The sequence below is a fragment of the Sarcophilus harrisii genome, chromosome 2 (assembly GCF_902635505.1).
Source record: "Sarcophilus harrisii chromosome 2, mSarHar1.11, whole genome shotgun sequence".
Lineage (NCBI taxonomy): Eukaryota > Metazoa > Chordata > Mammalia > Dasyuromorphia > Dasyuridae > Sarcophilus > Sarcophilus harrisii.
Window position 1 is genome coordinate 502114065 of NC_045427.1, and position 20207 is coordinate 502134271.

At 36.6% G+C, this 20207-nt stretch overlaps 2 protein-coding genes across 4 annotated transcripts in view; one reads left to right on the forward strand and one right to left on the reverse strand.

The window, feature by feature from the left end:
- Nucleotides 1-8269, reverse strand: part of GABPB1 (GA binding protein transcription factor subunit beta 1) — a 69892-nt gene extending 61623 nt beyond the window's left edge. For all 3 annotated transcript variants that reach the window (XM_031955191.1, XM_031955190.1, XM_031955192.1), the window contains exon 1: nt 8206-8269. The gene's annotated coding sequence lies outside the window, so the exon portion shown is untranslated. The remainder of the gene's footprint in view (nt 1-8205) is intronic.
- A 96-nt stretch (nt 8270-8365) lies between these two features.
- The window catches only part of USP8 (ubiquitin specific peptidase 8), a 105434-nt gene continuing 93592 nt past the window's right edge, over nt 8366-20207 (forward strand). Inside the window, exon 1 of the mRNA XM_031955180.1 lies at nt 8366-8421. The gene's annotated coding sequence lies outside the window, so the exon portion shown is untranslated. The remainder of the gene's footprint in view (nt 8422-20207) is intronic.

The following is a 20207-nucleotide window of genomic DNA, read 5'->3' on the forward strand; positions in this document are numbered from 1 at the left end:
TCTTTAGATTTGGGGACAGCTAAGTGGCGCAGTGGATAGAGCACCAGCCCTGAAGTCAGGAGGACCTAAATTCAAATCTCATCTCAGACACTTAACACTTCCTAGCTCTGTGACCCTGGGCAAGTCACTTAATCCCAATTGCCTCAGCAAAAAAATAAATTTCTTTAGATTTGTTTTCACTTTCCTTGCTTTTCAATTTTACAAGGCAATACTAATTGTAAAATTCATCATCTTCCTCCATAGAATTTCACAAATGAGTCTGAATTCTAAATCAAAGTTATCCTTGGTTGCCTACCATCTCTCTCTACCTGCAGAGAACAAGTATTGTATACCATGGGGAATTCTGGTCTGGGTTCTTCAGAATCCTTCTAATGGTGATGGTTTTTAGATGTTAACTTTTTGTAGAAACCATGACTATTTTAAGGAAAATAATCTTGTCTTTTTCCATTTCCTACTTTTGAGACATCAACAGACAATTTGATGTTGAAGTGATTGCAACAGTTCAGAACGTCTTCTCAGCTTATTTTCACCCATTCCTAAAAGTACAATTTAAGTCCCACTTCCTATATAATGATTCTGGTAAGTGAAAAAAATATATAATGATTCTGGTAAGTGAAAAAAATATATTAAATCATTCAAGTCCCACAAAGGTCAAAGACAGAAAGAAAAATCTCAACATACATGAAAACAGACATGGATAGCAGTTCAAGATGAAAAAAAAATAGCATAGCATAATAATTATGGAAATACAGAATTGCACAAGTTTAACATATATTGAATTACTTGCTGTCTAGATGAGGAGGTAGGAGGAAGGGATGGAAGAAAATTTTGGAACACAAGGTTTTGCAAGAGTGAATGTTGAAAATTATCTTTGTATATGTTTTGAAAATGAAAAGCTTTAATTTATTTTAAAAAAAGCATAGAAAGTAGGTTCACATTAACTAAAAAATTGTTGAACAAAAGCTATTGTACTATTCTATTAAGAGACAAAATATGATGAATTCAGAGAACAGAAAAATTTACATGAATTTATGTACTGTGATGAAAACAGAACTAAAAGAACACCATACACAATGATTACAATAATGTAAATGAAAACTGCACTAAATGGCAGATTGAGTTGCTAATGGACTAATACAGGTCTTCAATTTTTTTATACTGCCTTGTAAAAACATCCATCTTATGGAAAGTTTCAGACAAATGGTCTAGAATGGAAAACAAAAATGACCTAGACAAAATCAAATTCTTCCTTATGAGCAAAAGCCAGTTATGTGGTAGGATATGGTCAGTCCCTAAGGCTTTGTTTTATTACATAATGGAATCTAATCTGTATTCTTATATCCTTTGTCCTCCCATGGTGTCAATGTACTAAAGGGAAAGGAAAAAAGCATACATCATACTCCATTTTTAAATCTCACACACACACACAAAAAAAAAAATCTAAAAAATTAATTTGGGGTTATAACAGTATAGTCAACAAGTAGCTATTAAAATCCCAAGATGCATATAGCATAATGTGACAAAAGTAGACTTACCTTGTATAAACTATCTGTGTTAACACTTGGGTGAGTATTTTATGCTATTCCCTACTTAGGGTTTTGCTAAATTGAACTGAAATGTTTGAGAATATGAGAAATAATAAAGTCCCTGTATTTAAGGAATTTACAGTCTAATATAGAAACCAAGGCACAATAAATTTTTTTAAAGTATTATAGTAAATCTTTGTAAAGTATAGTAAGTAAAATATAAGATCTTTATAAAATGAATAAGGTTAAAGGTTTTTTAATTTTCTGTGACTTTTAAAATAACAAGCTACATTCCTTTTTCTTGTTAAATTCCTGCCCAACATGAGACAAAAAACATAGTTCTTAATTTTCCATCTTTTCACAAGGGATAGACGAGTGTATTGCTAACCCCAATTTTTCTTTCAATCCACTACATAGGCAGATGATGAAATTATCATAATAAAATGCTCTAATACAGACACAGAATCATATCTAAAGATGGGCAAGATTTTGGAAACCATATAATTGAATCCTCTCATTTTACAAATGAGGAAACTGACGCCTAAAGAGGCTACTTGTCTAAGATCCTATGAGGGATGAGATAGAAAGGAGAGGAGATTAACACTAGTTTTTTTTCGAATACAAATTTTGCCTTCTTTCTATCCTACTATGGGTTTTTTTATGCCTATATAGATCCAGGAAATTACTTGAAAAACATGACTTTATAATTAATTAAAAACTAGATGGATCAGTGGATTGGCCCTGGAGTCAGAAGAACCTGAAATTCAAATCTCAGCCTCAGATACTTGATATGTTAGCCATGTAACTCTGGGTATGTCACTTTGTCACTTAATCCCTATTGCCTTCCCCTTACCCCCCCCCCCAAAAAAAAAGTGTGTGTGTGTGTGTGTGTGTGTGTGTGTGTGTGTATGATTATATTTATATGTGCACACATATACTATCTGTGCTAACACCTGGGTGAGTATTTTATGCTAGTCCCTACTTAGGGTTTGCTGAATTGAACTGAAATGTTTGAGAAATAATAAAGTCCCTGTCTTTAAGGAATTTACGGTCTAATACAGGAACCAAGGCACAATAATTTTTTTTAATTATTATAGTAAATTCAAGCATGTTGAGTGGATCATGTACACACACAGAGAGACACACATATTATACATATTACAGCATAAGCAAATCTTAACTATAGTCTTAACTGAAATCCATTTTTAAGGAAAAGTATTAACAGAAAACAAGTTCATACAAGGACCTTAGACCAAAAACAAAACAAACAACAAAAAAACCTTTCACCAAATTCTAGGACATTTCAGATTCAAAAAGCATTATATTTAGAAATACTTCTGATTTACTACAAAATGCAGAATCAAAGACTCAATTATGTAAGAAAATATACTAATGCTTTTTGGAAAGATTTACAACACATGATCAAACAAAAAGTTTTTTGTTAGTCCTTTGTTAAAAGGAAAACTCAATCTCTTTTCTACATATATGGTGGTTAATTGAGATTTTGCTATAATGACCATGTTGGGTCTCAATGCCTATCTCAAAGGAACGTACTGAGGAAAAATTATGCTGCCTATTATCTGGTTTCATAAGAAAAGGAATATCGATACAAAATTCATCAGTTAAATGTCATCCTAATGTAAAAAAATATTAATTCCAAGGGTTTATTAGACTATCAAATCCAGTGACTAAGGTGAAGAGATAAAGATATTATTAGCCCTCTTGCTAAGTGAACTCTGAAGAATTAAAACTGGAATTAGACAGAAGCTTATATTTGATATTTCTAAAATTACCTATAGCTATTCATTAATTTGGACATCAAAAGATCTAAATTCTAGTCCACTAGCATATGCTAATATGCTATATGAAATAAGACAGAAAACAGAATGAAGGCTCCTTTTGTCTGGTGTCCCCAGTGCCTTATAACAGTATCTTAAAACAGTATCTGCTTAATAAATGCTTGCTGAACTCAATCTACCTGAGTCTCAATTTATTCATTTAAGTGGATAAATTAGATTTCTCCAGTGTCATTTCTAGTGCTAAGATCCTATAATTCTATAATTCAAGGAAGAGAAGAAACTTTTTCGAAATTAAAAGCCAGTGCCCACCAATCACTAAACTAGTATCTGAATGGATTAAGTTTTATCAACAATATTTATTAAATACCCAGTTTCAGGTGCTCAGTATTATAGGTAAATAGTTTTTCGTTTAAAGAACTTAAAATCTAAAGTGTATGGTAAGAAATAACTTCTAAAAATTTTTAATACAATGTTAAATACAATACACAGAGCTATAACAACATTTGAAATTTCCCCAGCTGAAGAAGCACAAATCTGAGCCACAAGTTATCTTGGTTCTGGCTTTCTTACCTTTTTTCCCCCTCTTCTCCCTTTCCAGAGCCCCCTAAGTACAAGACTTTTACCTATGGCTTTAGAAAGCTCCATGGACTTTAAGATTAATGAACCTAACTCTTTTTTTTTTAAAGTGTGTTGGAGCTAAGGAGAGGAAATTAAGCTATAATGGTGAAAGTGACCGAAGGAGTTGAACTAAGCAATCATAGTTCTTCAAAGAAAATGTCATCTCATTTGTATTTCCTCCATATGTGAACAAAGTAACTCATGCATTCATACTTTAACATAGTAATTCTCTCTCTTCTCCCACAAATCTAAGTTTTCTTCTGTACGTTTGTATAATACTCAAAGTGTTCGTCTCTAATCCATTCACTGCTGCTTCATGACCACACAGTACCTTTTTCATAGTCCTCATAGTATTTCTTGCTCTAAATCATGGCTTGAAATAAATTCCTACACATTTGATTATTTTTAGATCTTAAAAATCACCATTAAAAAACAAACTATTCATATTTAGACTAGGCTATAATTAAACCACTTTCTATTCATGGGTAAAGCTATTCTTTCTTGCAAAAGTGAGATACATTGTACATTTCAAGATACTTCAAATGGATATTAACTAAATTCTACACGTAATCAGACACCAAGCTTTAAAATAGTTCAAGCCAAATGAAATGAAATTTTGAAATCTAAATTTATACCTCAAATATTAAGAATTTGACTGGCACTATAAAACTGTACATACCCTTTAACTCTAAAAATACCATTATGAGATCTGTATCCCAAAGAGATCAAAGAAAAAGGAAAAGGACCTATGTATACAAAAATATTTGAAGCACTTCTTTTTGTAGTGGTAGAGAATTGGAAATTGAGGGAATGCCCATCAACTGAGGAAGGCCTGAACAAGTTGGGCATATGAAGTTAATAGAATACTACTGTTTTCAGAAATGATAAGTAGGTTTCAGAAAAACCTGGGAAGACATATGAACTGATGAAAAGAAACATAACTGAACACTGTATACATTAATAGCAATATCCTAAGATAACAACCTGTGAATGACTTAGTTGTTCTCTTCAACACAATGATCCAAGACATTTCCAAAAAGTTTACCATGAAAAATGCTATCCATCTGCAGAGAAAGAACTTGAGTCTTAGATTGAAGCACACTTTTAAAATTTTTGTTTTCTTTGTTTTTTTTTTCCCTATTTTTCAAGGCTAATTTGGAAACGTTTTGCATAACTAGGTACATATTACTCTTAGCAAACTGCTTGCCTTCCTAAGAAGAGGGGTACAGAGGCAAAGAGAGAATTTAGAACTTAAAAAAATCTTAAACAAATGTTAGAAAAAAAAATTTACCTGGCATTATTTTAGGTAATTTCTAAAGGAGGAAAAGCTAAATGCTTCTTATAGATACAAAAGGAGAAGACTTAAGAGTGGAAACTTTTTTTGTTTTGCATTCTAAAGCCCTATCCTTATCTGCTTATCCCCATAATGCTTCCTAAATGCTTGCTGAGTTATAGTACAGAATTTCAGAGTTTCAGATAACTCAGAGAACAGAGAACTAATTTAGTTACCATCTCAAAGATGGTCAAAATTCAGAAAGCCTATAATCACAAATATTTATGTAATAGTTCATAGTTTTGTTTACTCTATTTAAGTCCAAAGAAAATCCAAGGTTACTAAGAGCCTAATTTCAAAGGGTAAAGAGACTCCAATAAATATTGCAGGGCACAGAATAATTCTATTTTCTCTTCTCTTGCTTCTAACTCAGATCATCCTTCCACAGTTTTTCATATTCTGTTTATGGCATTAAGACTAAAGTTTTACCACAGGATGAAGGGAATTGGTAGAAGATAGAGGAGTCAGAAGTTGTCTTAAGTACCTTCTGGGATTCTCAAGTCAACTCTTACAATAGTTCCTCTTGATGAAAGAGAAATTAAAACACCAATTATGGGTTTGCCTTGTATTAGTCCTGAAAGGACATAGCATGGATTAATCTACCAAGTAATATCCATGATACAGAACACATCATTGTGCTCTATATATCAACATTAACATAACTAAAATATCTAAAAGCTATTTTATATACCTGAGCAATCCAGGCATATAAGTATAGGAAAGGTTTAGAGAAATTATTGCCATTTTAATAGACTTAAGAGAATTTAGAAAAGTGAATATAACTATATGACCATATTCTCTCACAAATCATTTCAATGTCATGTTCAAACAATTTGAGATTGGACAAAGTGACAACACAAAATGACTTGTAAATTCTTGAAAAATAAACACTCCACAATTCAGATAAATCATAAAGAACTGGAAATAGAATTTAATGGCATAAAGTACACACAAGCAATGCAGGCAATAGCAATACTTTTAAAATCAAACTCACAGAACAGAAACTAATGTGCAATTATTTGCACTTATAAAAGGATTTTCTGCTTCAAAAAAGTTTTAAGTACCAAGACTCCTTTAAATATAAAACTTCTGTAGTAAGTATTCTATTTACAAAAATTCCATTTATGCACATTTTCATCACACATCTACAATGGAAATTTTGCACGTTATTTAAAGGTAACCTTCCAGCTAATTATTAAGTCAATTAATTTGAAAACCCTATCTTGGGTCTCTGGACATATGCCAAACTAAGTTGAGCAATATTACTCGAAGTTTAAATAGTTAAGCTCTTAACCTATAATTTTAATAAGACAATTCTTCAAGTTCAAGAACACCATTTGAATCTGTTTTTTAAATTATCTTTTTGAAATGGGTCTTGCGCCAAAATGGAACAAGGTATACTGTGAATGTCAAATATCTGTATAACCAGCTCAAGAGGAATGGAAACAGAAGCTGAAGAGAGCAAAAAACAATGATTTTTTCCCCTTTAATTTAAAAGAAAGGACTAAAAATAGAAGCATCTAATTTGTTCATCATAGACAAACGGATATATATATCCAGAAGGGCAATGACTAAAATGATTTTTAAAATTTAAGTCTCCTTTAAATGTCTATTAAGGGGAAGATTAGGGAACTTTAGAAGAGCAGAAAAAGTTTTCAATTGCAGTGCTCAAAACTCCCTTACGACATTTGAAGAAAAGCCAAAGAACAGCATCTTTCATTCTTTGATCCCAAACTTTCCTTTACAAAAATTATTGACAGTTACTGCGCCACTTTCCAGAAGAGGGGGTAAAAAAAAAAAAAATTAAGTCACACAGAGTTAGTGACTTGCCAGCGAGGAGGCAGCAAATCAGAGCCCAAGTCTAAAACTTAGAGATTAGCAGGCGCCCCACTCCCTCCGCCCCCAGCAGCGAGCCGCCCGCCCCTCCTCCGCTCAGACATGCTCCTGCACAGTCCAATCAGGTTTTAAGCATGGGTGAGTGGAGTGAGAACAAGTTTTAAGGGGGGATAAGGGGGAGCTAGTTCTCCCGAAGCCGCCAGCTTCTTCACTTTTTCCGAATTCTCTCCCCGACCTGGCCCTCTCGTCCTCATCTTCATTTTTAATCAAAAAACGTCCCCGTAACAACAGGTTAAACCGACACGTATTCTCTCTTTACCCTGACCGCGGGAGTCTAGCAAACACCCCCCCCCCCCAAGTTCCTTCTCGCCCCGCGCGGCTCCCTCGGCGGCTACCCGATGGCCGGGCTGTGTCCCCAGCGGCCCAAACCCTTCGAGGTGGCCGCTCGGGGCTCGCGGTTTAGCCGACCCTGCCGCAGCTTGGCTCCGGGCTCCCTTCCCCTGTCCCCCGAGGGATCGGCACTCCAGAGGGTTACGGAGGGGACCTCCAGAGTCCGGGGCCCTAGCGGGGGAGCTGTCAGTCGGGCCTCCCCGCACGGAGAGGGGGGAGGGGAAGAGAAGTGGGGGGGACGCAAACAAAGAGGCCCCGCGGCGCCCGGGAGAGCGGGGCCGAGGCCGCGCCCGCGCCGGCCGAACCCCCGCCGCCCTCATTCCCACAGCGGGGGCGCCGGCCTCAGAACCGGCCCGCCGGATGGGGAGGAAAGCGAGGCCGGAGGAGATACCGAAATGGGTCCCGCCGGAGCCGGGGAGGGGGCGGCGGCCGCCACCATGTCTGCCCGCCCCTCCCCAGAAGCAGGGTGCCGGGCGGACAAAGCACGGCGGCGCGGGCGGGTGGCCCCGATCGCCCCCCGCCCCCCACCGACCCCCGCGGAATAAGCGGGGCCAGGAGCCCCGGAAACCCGGCGCCTTAATGCAATAAACAGGAAATCGCGGGGATGATCTGGGTTCCGGGGGAAGTGGAATTATTTTTTACCAGCGAAGAGATCAACTTCCACATCCGGTGGTAACAGGGCCCTGCACAGACCCGCACTGACCTGGAAAAGCTTCGGGAGCGGCGGCGGGGGAGCAGCGGGAGATGTCGCGGGGACCCGAGACGCCTGGTACCCGGCCGGGCTGACGCGGCCCCGCTACCAACAAAGCGCTTCAGAACCACCGGGCGCTATTTTCCGAAAATGCCGCGTCTGGTCGGCGCCCAAAATCCCCACCGAAAAGTCCCCCGTGCTTCTCGCGGAGGGACACATGGTGTGCGAGTGAGTCGAGCTCCCAGCATCCCTCCCTTCTCCCTGCCCTCGCCGAGCTCAACCTAACCTTCCCCCACCCTACCCTCCCCCCCTTTTTTTTGCTGCAGTCCCAGTTCGAGCTGCCTTCCCTGTGCCCTAACCCCTGACCCCACGGGAAAGAGAGAGGATGGCGTTTCTGATATTTAACCAAGGAAAGGAAATTATGCCATTTCAAGGTTTTCTGCTACACAAAGAAACCGGCGGAATGATCTGCTCGTGATAAATGCGAGTCCCGGCTGGTACTGCGCCTGCGTGCCGTGAGGGGGAGGTGGCTATTTGTCCATGTGGACGCTTGTCCCGAGCTCAGGCAGTTCCTGGTGCCTTCCCGCCTGTTTTTATTTTTCTATTAGCTGAAAAAAACAAACAAACGACTAGCGGAGCTTCTCTGACCTTTATTTGCCTTTGATGGAACCCGGGATCCGCCTATGCCCCCATGTCCTGTGTGGTTGGAAAGGAAATGGGGGATGAAAACGCGAACATCAGCTTAATAAGCTGGCCAACTGTGCCTAGTAGAATTCTGGGAGGCTTGGGGGGCAGGGAGAAGGGGTGTCGTGTTACTCTGAACAACCTAGGGGTTTTACTTAAAGCGACCATAGTTAACCATAGTTGGTGTGACTCGGAGGCGGGAGGCGAAGATATTTGCAACATGTCCGTATTTTAAAAGACAGCACCCAGGATTGGTTCTTAACAAGTAAGACTTTGAGAAATCATGGCCGAGAGGGGTCCCCTCGGCCTCAGGAATATAAAAAAAGGAGCCTTTCCTTACCCTGTAGATGCCACAAACTTACTTTTGAAGTTTTCATCCTTATTTTTTTCCGGGGTGGTCTTGTAAGGAGGACTCTCTGAGCTCCAAGGTGTCGGTCTCTGCTTCACTTAGTGGTTAGACAACTCACCTTAAGATCAAGATGATCTAGTTCAAGTTCTGGCTGACAAGCTGAGGGTGTGACCCTGGGCAAGTCATTTAACTTCTCAAGTGTTCAACAGCTTAGTGCTAACACTGGCTTTGTCACCTCGAGCTGTTCACTTAACACCTCCAGGCTACTTATAAATGGATAAGCAGTTGCCAATTTGAATTGATTGAGTTTTCTCTCTAGGTTTAAACATTTAATTCATAAGAAAAAAACAATTCAGTTAATTTATATTGCAGCCCTGCTGTCCTATTTGGGAAAGTGAAAAGTTGGAGATCAATTGATTTTTGTTTTGGGGCTATCGAACCCTATAAGTTGTTTGTATACCTTAGGCAATGTTTGAATGCTGATGGAGTACATCATTTGACAATTGGCTCTCTTTGTCCTTTAGACGAGATGCTTTCAGGATAATACAACATACCTGATTTATACACATGTCATCAAGACCTGAATTTTCTGGTGTTAAAATTTTTTGTTCTTTGGTTGTATTAGATTCTTTCTGGCACCATTTGGACTTTTCTTGACAAAGGTACTGGAATGGTTTGCAGTTTCCTTCTCCAAATCATTTTAGTGATGAGGAACTGAGGCAAACAGGTTAAGGGCTTCCCCAGAGTCATAGTCTTCCTGACTCTAGGCCCAGTACTCTATCCACTATGCCACCTAACTGCCTGTCATTAAAATATATAACATATATGAAAATTGTTTCCATTTTCACACTCTGTTATAACCCAGGTATTTTGTCAATGAGTGAGCATTTATTAAATACTTACTGTGTTACAGGTATTGTGTTAAGCATTAAACACAGAAAGACAAAAAGTCTCTAACATTAGAGTGTACCTTCTTGTAGAGGACTGCAGATAATGGGGGAAGCCAAACCAGATATTGTTAGGAGGTTTCCCCTGGACTGAAAGATCTTATACCTCACCCAGAGTTCCCCCACTATCTGCGGCCCTCTATACCTTTAAAAAATTACATTGCATTAGGTATACACAAGATATACCCTTAACCTGAAAAATGAAAGTCCTAATAGACTGAAGGACCAAGAGAGGATGACTGCAAAAGTTGGGATTTAAACTGAGTCTTGGCATGGGCAACCCTTTTGCAAATGTACTAAGGCAAGATATCCTGTTTGAGGGGCTGCTTGTAAGCCAATGTAACTGCATCACAGTGTTCTCGTAGAGGAGTAAACTCCTCTCCAGAAGACTGAAAAGGTAAAAAGGGGCTAGGTTCCAAAGAGCTTTGCTTACTAACCGTAAGCATTCAAGCATGTAAGTCAGTGCTGTTGGTACCAAAAGAACAAACAAACCTAGTCACAACTGCCTTCAAGTAGTTTGCTTTCTATTTCTAAATCTGCAAAATTTATGTAATACAGACTTAGAAAATTCCTGTTTAACTTTTTTGAATTAACATGCCCAAGTAAAATGCATTTTTAGTTAAGAATGTTGCATTTCCCCCCCCCCATCATTTGAATTTTCATATCTAATAAGAGACTTGGCAGGTTTGCTCATTAATAATTTACTTTTTTGTAACCAGGTTTTTGAAAAAGTGTTAATAGATATTTTTTCATTTAAAAATGTGAAGGGGCAAGAACACATGAACAAAGGTTAGTAACAGAAAAGGATAATATTTGTGTAAGAAAAATTCAGTACTCACAGGAAACAGTGAAAAGAAATTCATTGAATTAAAAAATTTTGAAGAGAACGGACCGGTGAGTAACAAACCACAATTTTGCAACCTGGGCGTGACTGCCTTCCTGGAAACATTTTTTAAAATCCATGAAAGATTCTTCTGAATTAAATAAACATCAATTGCTAAAAATTCAAAACTTGAATAAGTAAAATGACAAAATTACATTTTATCTGTTTGATTTTTAATTTAAATTAGCATATATGTATGTGAAATAAGCTAGCATTAACAGGTTGAGTGCTAATCAGGAATTAAATGGAATAGTATGGGTAGAGGGCGAAGTTCTAGGAAAGAAGTAGGTGGCAAAATACATGACCGGGTAATGTGAAAGAAAAAAAGGTTTTTACCATCTCCTTTTACTTTTTTTGAAAGGTAGAGAAAATAAGCGTTTATTAGGCACATACTATATGACAAGCACTTTGATAAATGCCAATCAAGCAAGTGAAACAATTCCCTGTAAGGGACCTTAAAGGCCATCTAGTCCAACTCTCAAGTTTGAAGAGATTGAGTGAATTTGCTGAGGATCATACATATAGTGTTTGGGGAGATATTTTAATCTAGGTCTTCTGATTTTAAGTCTAATGCTCTCTCAAGGTCCAAGGTCACAAGGGGATTAAGTGAGGTAGGATTTGAATTTAGCTCTTCAACTCCAATGCAAGGATTCCTCCCAATATGCCTTCACACTGTTACATGCCTACTAAACAGTCTATGTCTAAATTCTTTTGGGAGAGACATGTACATATATAGATAGATAAGGCAGTTTTGAAAGAAAGGGCCTAAGCACCTGTGAGATTCAGGAAAGGCTTTGTGTGAGAGAGTATTCAAACTGAGTCTTAAAAGGAAATAAGGTCTCAGAGCCAGGCATGAGAGAAGAGTGAGGTCTAGGAATGGAGATGGCTAATACAAAGGCACAGAATTGAGAAGATTGCTATTAGTGGTAACTGTCCTCTGTTCTTTACATGTGACATATCTCTATCAGCACTCTTTTTTTTACTGGCCATCCTCCATTCCTGCAATCCATACCCATCTCACTTCTACTTTATAGAATTCCTCCTGCAAGATCAAGTTCTGAATTTCATCTTTATACCCTTTCCTGATTTCTTCCTGAATGCCTCCCCACAGCTGCTAGTGCCCTCGTTTCCAAACTGGTTTGTAGTTAACAACATCATACTTTGTGTGTGTATGTGTGTGTGTGTGTGTGTGTGTGTGTGTGTGTGTGTGTGTATATGGAAACAGACCTCAGTACTCACATGTATACTTGACTCCCAAAGCTTTCTATTAGAGAATTTCATTATTATTTGTATCCCCTGGCACAGAATTGCCACTTACTAAATATTTGTTCAAATCCTGGAATTCACATGTCATCAATACTGCCCCTGGGGCTTCTCTGATTAAAGAATAGAGAAATTCCAAAAGTTTCATAAGAGGAGGATCCCCAGACCAAAGGCTTTCCACAGTGGCTCCATAGATTCTTCTCTGTTTCCTTAACATTCCTTTTTCCACTTTATTTCATATGTTAACTTCCCCTGTAAGCTTCAGGAAGACAAGGGCTTCCTAATCTCATATTTGTATCCTCATTGTTTATTTAGCACAGTACTTAGCTCATAGTAGACACTTAAGTTTATTGATAGCGTCAAATATATTCTCCTCCACATCTCTTAAGTAAAGTTCTTGTAGACCCTAATTCTAAAAAAGTTAGCCCAACAGATAAAACACATAATGAAGAGAATCAAGTCCTGCTTCTGACTTTTTGGATGACTTTGGGCAAGTTAATTGACCCTCTGTATCTCAGTTTCCTCATCAAGCCTAAATTTTCTTTTTCGCGACTTATATCCGTTGCTTCTGATTCTGCTCTTTGGGGATAAGTAAAACAAGTTGAATCTCTTCTTTTCCACAAGAGAGCCCATTAAATATTTGTAAATACCTGTAATGTTTCCCGAGTCTTCTCTCCCTGCTGAATAGGTCTTTCAACTTCTGGATGTTCTCTGCTGGATACTTTTCAATATAGCAATTTCTTTTTTAAATTGTGTTGCCTAAAATAAACACAATTGTCAATCAGCAAACCTTTAAATACATATATTAAGGTGATGAATGCAGAAATATGTATATTCATAAATAATGTGTGTATTTGTACACATACACAAATACATAAATGTTTATGCATGTAAAATTAAAGAGTATTTTGCCTGTAGTACTCTTTCCTCTCTTTTAACTACTGACCTTCTTGGCTTCCCAAAAGTAAAATCCCACCACCTGCAGGGAGCTTTTCCTAACTCTTTAATTGCAAAGTTCTTGCTCTTAGATTATGAGTTTCTTGAGGACTGGCTCTATCTTTTGTATCTTCTCTCCCTACTCCCACTGGTACTTAGTAGGTACTTGATAAATGTTGATTAATTCATTGACTTTGAAAGCCAAGTTAGGTATTCTTTATTCAGTAGGCCTTGAAAAATCTGTGACTGACTTTCCAGTGATCTCTACAGATTATCTACCCAAATGAATGTTTTTTGAGGAGGGAAGAAGGGTTTGAATGAACTTGCCTAGGGTCATACAGCTAGTTAATAACCTAGCTCATCCTTTCTACTCCAACTCCTACTCTAATATTACCTTCAAAAACCTAACTTCTGATTCTTAAATTTATTCATTTTCAATAAATCTCTCCACCTCAGCTAAGTTGACAAAGATGGTTATTCTTTTGATCTTCCCCTCACCTACAAGTATTCTACTTTAATTTTCATGAACTCTGATTCATTTTTGTGTTCATAATCTTTATCATTCTTTTAATTATAAAACTTATAATACTGTTCCTTGTCCTCGCCATGATCTTTAATCCCTTCATCTCGATTCTTTTTCCTGGCTGTAACTCCTGCACTGTCTACACTCTTCTCTTTAACCTATCTCCATCCTTCATCAATAGTTAAATCCCTTTATGTCCTTGCCAAATCAAAGATCCAAATTGAGAAACATTAAGTACCTACTATGTGCTAAACCATATTGAGTGCTGGGGATACAAAAATAGGCAAAAGACAATCCTTGTCCTCCAGTTTGCAATCTAATGATTGTAATCCAAAAATCATACTTTGCCAAACTGGAATTAGTCCCACTACTTCAGGTAGGAGGTGCAAAGAAGAGTGAATAAATACAACAATCTTAGTGTAATTTTAAACTAAAAAAGAGTAGGATCCCCTGCGTAAATTTATTTGTATACTTCAAAATACTACATAAATATCTATTATATAGTTTATGTTAGCACTTTGAGAATGTGACAATAATTCTATAAGGTAGATAACAACTCCACCAACAATGCATTGGTGTTTTAGTTATCCCACAACTCTTCAACATTTATCAATATCTTTTCCTGGCATCTTGGCCTGTCTTATAGGTATGAATCATTTCCTCGAAATTGTCTTATCTTGCATTTTTCTAATCAAGTGATTTAAAACATTTTTTCCATATGACTAGAAATGGCTTTAATTTCTTCAATTGAAAATTGTTCATATCTTTTGACCTCTTACCAATTGGGGAATGACTTGTATTCTTACAAATTTGACTCAGCTCTCTATATATTTCAGAAATTAGGTCTTTATCAGAAGCACTGGCAGTAAAAATTGTTTTCCATCTTTCTGCTTCCCTTCTAATTTTAACAGCATTGCTTTTGTTTGTATCATATCAACTTTAAAGAAAAATGAGAAAACTGAGGATTAATGGATTTGTACCCTTTTACAGTTGCTAAGGGCCTGAGCCAAGATTTAAACCAATTTTCTAACTCTAAATCTAGAACACTTTCTTCCTCAGTCTGACTCTAACTTGTCTTTTTAGCCTTGTTCACATTATTCCATTATATGTACACAATATTCGGGCCAAATTGGATCACTATTACCTAATATCCTAGAATTCACACAAATTCTCTTCCTACTCTCTCAGCTCTCTGAAATTCCTTGCTTTCATTGATGGCTTTGTCTGCTTCTTCCTTAAATATCGTAGGCTTGAAGCAGAAGAGACTCAAAGGTCAACTAATTCAAGGAGATTGAAGGTGTGAGAGGTTGAATGATTTTCACAGAGGTAGTGATTGACATAGTCAGCATTTAAACCCTGGTCCTTTGAGTCAAAATACAAGACTCTTTGCATTTCAATCTTCCCTCACACTTTCACTAAAAGAAACCTTTCCCCCTTCAAATTGATTCCTAGCTTTTTGTCTTAATTTCTCCTCCCTCTTTATCACCTTACTGTTTGCTATGCTTATTTGGTGCTTTTTATTTATTTAGGCAATGAGGCCTAAATTTCTACAGCTAGTAAGTGTTCTAAGGCTAAATTTGAACTTAGTTCCTCCTGACTCCAGGACTGCTGCTCTATCCACTGTACCATCTATCTATCCCAATACTTATTTGTACTTTGTAAGCTTTTTGAGGCAGGGATTGTGTTGTTTTTTCAAATTTGTATTCCCAAGGCCCAATATTGTGCCTCATACATAGTAGGAATTGAAAATACATTTTTTTAAGTCCAATTTTGATCCATATTACCTTAATACTCGTCTTTTTCTACTTGGAAAAGCCTCTGTTCCCACACACAGTGAATTTTTATAGTAATTTCTCTAGTTTTAATAGGAATTATAAGAGTCAAAATTGCCAAATTGAAAAATTTTACTACAATCTCTAGGGAATTGCTGAAATAATTAGTATATGTATGAGGAAGCTGAGTAGGACTGGATAGAGAGCTAGACTTAAACTCAGGAAGACCTTGTCTCAGACTCTTACTATCCATGTGACTCTGGACTGGTCATAATCTCTGATTCAGTCTATAAAATGTAAATAAATAATAGCACTTAAATCCTGGAGATTTATGAATGAAATAATATTTGTAAAATGCTTTGCAGATGTTACATAACAACTAATTTCCCAATAGTCAAGTGAACAAACAGTTCTCAAAAAGAACTGCAGTATATTTACAACCACATAGAAAAAATGCTCCAAAACTAGTGATATGATACTAGTGAAATGCAAATCAAAACAATCCTTTAGAGATCATTATACGCGGCAACAACAAGATTATATATACAATGACCAATTTTGATGAACATGGATGGGTCTCTTAAACTATGAAATGATTCAAACCATTTCCAATTGTTCAGTGATGAAAAGAGCCATCTACACCCAGAGAGAAGACTGTGGGAACTGAATGTGGATCACAACAGCATTTTTACTCTTGTTGCTTGCTTGCATTTTCTTCTGCTACTGCTTCTCTCCCCCCCCCCACCCCCCCCCGGGTTTGATTTGACTTTTCTTATGCAATATACAATATAATTGTATAAATATGTATGCATATATTGGACCACTTACCATCTGGAGGAGGGCGTGGGGGAAAGGAGGGAAAATAAGAACATAAGGTTTTGCAAGGGCTAATATTAAAGAATTGTCCATGCATATGTTTTGAAAAATAAAAACCTTCAATAAAATGAACAAAACAATCCTTTAGTTTTCTCACATCCTGCCAAGTGGCAATAGTCAATCTTGGAGGAGTTGTGGAAGGATAGGCATACTAACACTTTGTTGGTGGAACTGTAAAATGGTAGAACCATTTTTGACAAGCAATTTGGAATTATGCAAATAAAATGACAAAAAATATCCATCCTTTTGAATCAAGGCTTCCATTACTAGGCTTATACCCCCAAAAGATCTGGAAACAAAATTGATGTCCATCTCTTAAGGAATGCCTAAATTAATTGGGGTACATGAATATAATGGGATATTACTCTGCTGTAAGAAATATACATGAGAATGCAAGAACCACAGAAAGATCTATAACAACTGATACAGATTGAATTTAAGTAGGCCAAGAAAAAACAATATGCATGATCGCTACAACAATGGAAATGGAAAGAATGACACCAAAAAACACATTTAAAAAATAACAAAGTAATTAAGATCAAACAGAACTTAAATAAAAAGATATAAAATATCACTCCTAACCTTCCCTTCATGGAAGGAGGAGATAGAGTGGTATTATACATTGAAAAAGTTTGAAAAGAAATACAATGTATTGATCAATTATGTTGATTTCCTGTCAAAAAAATACTTTTTGTCATATGAAATTACTCTCTGGGAGAGTAAAGGGAAGAGATACCTGGGATTGCTAGTGGTAAAAGAAACCAAAAAATATCAATAAAAATATTTTTAAAGTTTTTAATAGTAACAAATGCTATTGTTGTTACTTGCTAATAACCTTGTATAAAAAAGTATTTACATTCTTCTCTCTACTATAGGATTTAAGAGCAATGGATTCTGAACTTAGATAAATCAAGTGAATTTAAATTATTATTTTGGAAAAAGTAAACTCAGACATTTACCTTAAAGGCCACCTTAATCTGAAGAATACCTTTTTTTCCTTAGAAGATCAAATGGAAAACTTAAGCATTATACCTATGGATAAATTAGTTCCTTGTGATATTCTTGAAAGATGGCTTGCAGTTACACCAATTTTATTGGATTGAGCTGTAAAACACAACAGATATACTTGAACTTCTATAGTTTGCATCTTATGCAAAAAGCTTGGGGTGAGTGAGATAGTATTGACCTTAGCCAAATACACTATTCCAGAAGCTCACAAATTTTAATTGACAGGTCTTGGCCAGAGGCCTTCTCTCAAAACAAACAAAAAAAACCAAAACATTTAGGTAGACCACATGGGGCTAATAAATGATATTGACCCCTGGAATGGTCATATTTTTGAGTGCCTATTCTTAATTTTTGTTACCTGTGAAGTGACAAGTACTGAACCAATGATTCCTCCCAAATGAGGAAACTAATGCAGGGTAACTCTCTGAAATTTCTAGTCTTAAAGAGTTGCCTAGTGATCAACTTCTTAAACTGTGGTTTGTGATCCCATGTGGGGCCTTGTAACTGAAAGTGGAGATTGCAAAATTAAGATTTATTATCAGTAAATGTTTGATTTGTATACCTTATTTTATTTACCGAGTCACATAAAAATTTCTTAGGAGAAAAGGAGTTGCAAATGGAAAATGTTCAAAAAGCCCTGGCCTAGTGCTCTAAATCTTTTTGATAAGAGAAATGTAAATTAAGACAATTCTGAGATACCACTACACACCTCTCAGACTAGCTAAGATGACAGGAAAAGATAATGACAAATGCTGGAGAGGATGTGGGAAAACTGGGACACTGATATATTGTTGGTGGAACTGTGAATGAATCCAACCATTCTGGAGAGCAATTTGGAACTATGCTCAAAAAGTTATCAAACTGTGCATACCCTTTGACCCAGTAGTGGTTACTACTGGGCTTATATCTCAAAAGATCTTAAAGGAAGGAAAGAGACCCACATGTGCAAAAATGTTCATGGCAGCCCTTTTTGTAGTGGCAAGAACCTAGAAACTTAAGAGGAAACCCATCAGTTGGAGAATGGCTGAATAAGTTATAGTGTATGAATGTTATGGAATATTATTGTTCTGTAAGAAACGATAAGCAGAATAATTTCAGAGAGGCCTGAAGAGACTTGCATAAACTGATCTAAGTGAAATGAGCAGAACCAAGAGATCATTATACACGGCAACCGCAATATTATACAAGGATCAATTCTGATGGACGTGGCTTTCTTCAACAATGAGATGATTCAAACCAGTTCCAATGGTCTTGTGATCAAAAGAGCCATCTACACCCAAGAGAGAACTGTGGGAATTCAGTGTGGTTCACAACATAGCATTCTCACTCTTTTTGTTGTTTGCATGCATTTTATTTTCTTCATCATTTTCTTTTCTGGTTTGATTTGATTTTTCTTGTACAGCAAGATAATTGTATAAATATGTATGCATATGTTGGATTTAACATATTTCTAACATGTTTAACATATATTGGACTACTTGCCATTTAGGGAAGGGGGTAACTGGAACACAAAGTTTTACAAGGGCTAATGTTGCAAAATTATCTATTGATGTTTTGAAAAATAAAAAACTTTATTATTAAAAAAAATTAGACTCCATTTGCAGTATGGTTTGAGGCTGGAGACTCACCCAATATGAAAGCACTGAAATATCATCCACATTGTTATCATTTCATATTTCAATAACTTTAAGTTCATGTTGTTGTTTTTTAACATTTTCTATTTCTCTCTAGAATTCAAGAAATTACAACTTTCTGTATCCTAATTATAAGGGAATGCCATTTCATTATAATTTTCTTTACTACTGAGCAAATGTACAACATGGTTTATTGGATTAAGACATTAATGTTTTCTTTATTAAAAATTATGATGCTAGGGCAGCTAGGTGGTATAGTGGATAGAGCACCAGCCCTGAAGTCAGGAGGACATGAGTTCAAATGTGACCTCAGACACTTAATACTTCCTATCTGTGTGACCCTAGGCAAGTCACTTAATTCCAATTGCCTTATTAAAGAAAAAAAGAAAAGAAAATTATGATGCTTAAAAAAAAAAAAAAAGAAGAAGCAGCAGCAGCAGCAGCAGCAGCCCCGGTCCTAGAGCACTTGAGAGGGTAACAGACTCTCTTTGCCTATGATCACACAACTAGTATGTGTCAGAAGCAAGATTTGAACTCAGGTTTTCCTTACTCCCAGGCCAAATATCTATCTGCTACACCCTAATACTCTTTTTGCCAGGAATTAATGTTTCCATTTCAAGCAGTGATTTGTAAAAGCAGTGATTCCCAGTTCTGTCCCTTGGCAGTTCTTTATTAAAGCACTTTTTTTAAGTGCAAAATCTTCTCTGGACTTATTATGTTCATGCAGATAGGTTGATTCCCCAGTGGGAAGCTATATACTTCTTCAATGTTCTAGGAAAGGATGAAATAAAAGTAATGTAATAAGCTAAGGAAAAGGGACTGGGGTTGACAAATTATCTGAGGCTTATGGATGCTGAAATAATTTGTTAGACCATATAAGTATGTAATATATGTATTCCTGAAAAGTCCTTTGTAGACTGAATCATTTTAAATTATCCAGAGATTATTTAGGAATATTATTGTGAATCTTTCTATAAAAAGTCATTTTTCTGTAATGTGAATAGTCAGAGATTCTTTTAGGGAGGACTAAATCCAAATGTTTTTATATATTGAGAAAGCTTTGCCAAAGTTAAGATATAAAAAGTGAGAACACATGAAGTTAAAAAAAACCCAAAAATATGATTAAAATAACACAAAAT